The sequence below is a fragment of the Cervus canadensis genome, chromosome 28, assembly GCF_019320065.1.
Source record: "Cervus canadensis isolate Bull #8, Minnesota chromosome 28, ASM1932006v1, whole genome shotgun sequence".
Taxonomy (NCBI): Eukaryota; Metazoa; Chordata; class Mammalia; order Artiodactyla; family Cervidae; genus Cervus; species Cervus canadensis.
The window spans coordinates 18,390,251-18,394,994 of record NC_057413.1 but is presented as its reverse complement, the minus strand read 5'-3'; the positions used below and the strand labels follow the sequence as shown (position 1 = coordinate 18,394,994).

Here is a 4,744-nt window from a genome sequence, read left to right as displayed (position 1 = left end):
CTGTCCAAGGGACTCTCAAGAGTCTTCTCCAACACCACAGATCAAAAACATCAATTCTTTAGCTCTCAGCTTTCATTATAGTCCAACTCTCCCATCCATACATGACTACTGGAAAAACCAAAGCTTTGACTAGACGGACGTTTGTTGGCAAAGTAATGTCTCTGCTTTTCAATATGCTGTCTAGGTTGGTCATAACTTTTCTTCCAAGGAGCAAGCGTCTTTTAATTTCATGGCTGCAATCACCATCTGCAGTGATTTTGGAGCCCCCCAAAATAAAGTCTGTCACTGTTTCCATTGTTTCTCCATCTATTTGTCATGAAGCGATGGGACCAGATACCATGATATTAGTTTTCTGAATGTTGAGTTTTAAGCCAACTTTTTCACTCTCCTCTTTCACTTCATCAAGAGACTCTTTAGTTCTTCTTCACTTTCTGCCATAAGGGTGGTGTCATCTGCATATCTGAGGTTATTGATATTTCTCCCGGCAATCTTGATTCCAACTTTTGCTTCATCTAGCCCAGCGTTTCTCATGATGTACTCTGCATATAAGTTAAATAAGCAGGGTGACACTATACAACCTTGATGTACTCCTTTCCCGATTTGGAACCAGTCTGTTGTTCCATGTCCAGTTCTAACTGTTGCTTCCTGATCTGCATACGGATTTCTCAGGAGGCAGATCAGGTGGTCTGGTATTCCCATCTCTTTAAGAGTTTTCCACAGTTTGTTGTGATCCACACAGTCAAAGGCTTTGGCATAGTGAATAAAACAGAAGTAGATGTTTTTCTGGAAATCTCTTGGTTTTTCGACGATCCAATGGTGTTGGCAATTTGATTTCTGGTTCCTCTGCCTTTTCTAAATCTGACTTGAACATCTGGAAGTTCATGGTTCACGTACTGTTGAAACCTGGCTTGGAAAATTTTGAGCATTACTTTGCTAGCATGTGAGATGAGTGCAATTGTGTGCTAGTTTGAACATTCTTTCAATGCCTTTCTTTGGGATTGGGATGAAAACTAACCTTTTCCAGTCCTGTGGCCACTGCTGAGTTTTCCAGATTTTCTGGCATATTGAGTACAACACTTTAACAGCATCATCTTTTAGGATTTGAAATAGCTCAACTGAAATTCCATCACCTAGCTTTGTGAGGAACTTGAAATTTGGACAAAGAGTTTGTATTTAGGAATAGGGAGTTTTTGATACTACTGTCTCTACTATGGTGAGTGCACTGGGATACTTCAGAGTTTGCATGCTTTTAAGTTAGTCTCATCTAAATGGAACCTTGTAAGGCAGTAGATCCCTCTTTTAGAAAACATCAAAGTAGAGACATAAAACTTGCTATTGGAGATATCTTAAGTAGGGTTCATGCCCCAGTAGAATGCTCAATTTGATGACTTCTAAAATCCGTTTTTATGCTGACACTTCATGATCCTGTCCCTGAATTGGGACAAAATATATATTCCCCTAAGGAGTCCAGAAATTAGTGAGATAAAATGACCTCTGCACTTTGTTTTTCCACAGTTATCTGGGGATATGCTTTATCTCTTTCTATAGGCTCCTCTCTTTAGAGGAAATACAGATATGTTCATTTCCAAGCCTTTTGGATTCCTCCCTGATCTTATCAACAAATATAATAAGTGACTATTCGTGAAAATTCTTTATGAAATGTTACTGGGATCATAAAGTTTCTGAGATTTCTCTGTATTTTTTTTTTCAATCAGAAAGAATCAGCCTGAATCACACTTCCTGTTGAAAGGGTTACTGGAGCCTTAAAACCATTCCAGTCAGGATCTCCATGACTAGATAACAAAGATGCCAATTAATGCTGGTTGTAAAGGGGAACAGCAGGGCCCACCAGTCATTTTCCCATATGGCACAGAAGAACAATTAGATACATAGGCTGACATTTCATCCTTGGTATTTACATAATGTATACTACGGTGATTGATAGGAAAGAGGTACATAGATGTGACAGACTGACAGAGGATAAGGGCAGAAGCCGTCCATCTTTTTCATTATGAGGACCATTTTAACGAACAGACCAACTCATTTCTGCAGTCCATTAAATCACTTGACAGTGTAAACATCTGGAGAATAGCCCTGGGAATTGGGTTTGTCAGGTGAGGGCTCTTCAGCTAGCCGGGAGGGGTTGTGAGACTCTTCTGGGGCTGCTGATTCTGGGGAGAACCACTAGCCATCCATCACAGGAGACCCTGTTTTTCTCATCACCAGAGGCTCAGGATGTGGAAACAATTTGTGCCTCCAAGATGGCCTCTAGCAGAGAGCACTTCCCTGTCCTTTTACATCCTTTTGGAATTCTCTACGGTGTCAGGTCTCTGTTAGTTTCCTGAGCGCTGAACCTGATTCACTGAATAACCTTGAGCAAATGACAACCTCTCCAAGCCTCCTGTTTTCTCATCTGTGAAATGAGGCTCGCTCCTACTCCCAGTTCCCTTTCCCGGTGGAATAACTCTTTCTGAAAAGCATTTTGATCTCCATAGGGAAAGGTGTATACAGCAGCACAGAATTGTATTTGATTCTGTACCACCCACAAGTTCAATTTGTGTGGTCCCAGCCTGACTCTATAAGCAAGCTAAGTGTTTCTTGGTGTGTGTAGGTAATAAACACTGAGAGAGGAAGCCGTTTACATTTCAGAGTGAGGAGCACGAGATGCCATTTTTCTCATGCCCTTGATCCAGTAAAGCAGGGTTTCTAGTTTTGGCTCTACTGGCATTTGGGTATGAATAATTCTTTTCTGTGAGAAGCTGTCCTGTGCATTGTTTGCTAGATTTACTGTGCATGTTTATTAGATCCTAGTATCACCTTCCCCTCTTTCCCTGAGTTGTGACAAGCAAAAATGTCTCCAGACATTGCCAGATGTCTGCTGGGGTATAGAATTGCCCAGTTGAGACACTCTGCTCTCAAATGTGCTTGGGTAGTCACCCCGCAACTCAAAATGGGGCTTGTACTTGAATCTGGCCTAAGCTGGTGCTTATATAAACTTCCAAGGTTTGAAGCGAATTCAAGAAAGAAAAAAAAAAATCCCTTTTTTGTGTTTGAGTACAGCTGGTTACATGATAGTCTCCTGGCACTTCCCCCCAGAGGATTGCTGCTGCCTCTCACGGTGATAGCACAAACAAGGAATGCTGGTCTCGGTACTGTGAGCTTTTCTTAATTGAAGACTAAGGAAACTGTTGGGTCTATTTAAAGTCTATGGATTGAAAAGCAGACACCCAGTCATGCTATGTGAGATACAGTCTCCTCTACTAACGATGCTATATGTTTTCTTGGAAAAGCGTCCGGCTGCACAGTGTGGCCCATTAGCTGGTTTTGTATCCAACAAGCATACCCATCGACTCTTCGTATATTCAGGGTGCTGGCCTACTCTGCTGGGCCGGTATAGTCTAGAAGCATGATGTAATCATTGTAATGAAGTCATAAAACAATTAGGAAGGACCCTGGCCCGAATAACTAAGAGATGAAATACTTCATCTGTGACAGAAGGCCAAGGAACAGAAAAGTATTTGGAGATACGGTTAATTATTCTGCCACCTGAAAATGCTGGGCGTATTTTTTGAAAAGCAAAATTAAATGTTATCTGAAGAGGATCTTTTTTTCTGAAAGAAGCCAAGCATTTAAGAATTTAGAATCTTTTTTTTTTTGTCTCAGAAAGTGCCACGGTCACACATGTGTGTTCATTGAATGCTATTTTCTGTAGTATAATTTATCAGATACCTTAGAGAAATGGAATTTGATCACTTCTCTTTTCCAAGAAACAAATATGGATTCAGGGTTAAAAAATTCTCTTGACAATCAGAAGAGATCCCCCAAACTTAGACATCAAGGTTTGTGTGTTAATTGATCAATTAAATCATTAATTTCTTCACACCCATTCAACTATGATCAGTTCCCAGAGAAGAGGAAGCTCAGGTCTGGGAAACAGGTTTCATGCAGTCTACTAAGAGTCTAGAGGGGAAATGTGGGCTCCAGGTACTCATTTTATCTTGTCTCTTTGGACCGTGTGGCCTATATGGTGAGGGGCACTGCTGGGAAAGGGGCAGAGTAAAGCCCTTTAAAGGCCAAAGACCAGAGGAGGAACTCTTTCACCTACTTGCCTTAATAATCAACCCTGTGCCAGAATCTGGTTGAGACAAGAACAGGTGTTGTTGGCATGAGCTGTGTGTTAATATACACAAGCCACTGAGAAGACTATCTGGCACATGTAGGCACTCTGGAGGTGTTAGCTCCGTATACTGTTATTAGTGCTGGAAAAACCAACCAATTTCTGGCTCTCGATTTATTTTGGCACACTTCAAAAAAGTCTACAGAGATCACTTGAAAAAAGGAAAAGTTTTAAACAAATTCCATCGTAGCCATTGCATTCCTACAAACAGTAGCCGTCTTGGTAGTATTTGCAGCCTGTGGCTTTAGGGGTTCCCTTAGGGACCTTGGAGATAGCCCTTTCCTGTAGATATTCACGTATGGCCTCATGCTGGCCCTAACGTAGGCTCCAGACAGGTCTGTGTGGTGCCTTTGGAAAGCCCCCGGGCACGGTGAGCAGGGTCCTCATTGGCCGAGATATAATGCCCATCTATAACAAGCTGCAGATCAAAGAGCATGTGATTAAGGCCCTACACAGGGCCAAGTTCAAGTTCTCTGTCTGTGCAGAAATCCACATCTCTAAGAAGTGGAGATTTACTGAGTGTAGTGAGGATGAATCTGGAAACACGGTGGCAGAAGAGCAGTTCAT

At 41.8% G+C, this 4,744-nt stretch overlaps 1 pseudogene; it reads left to right on the top strand.

Annotated features, from left to right (window-relative positions):
- The first annotated feature begins 4,346 nt into the window (after window positions 1-4,346).
- On the top strand, window positions 4,347-4,454 carry LOC122430209 (annotated as a pseudogene).
- Window positions 4,455-4,744: the final 290 nt, after the last annotated feature.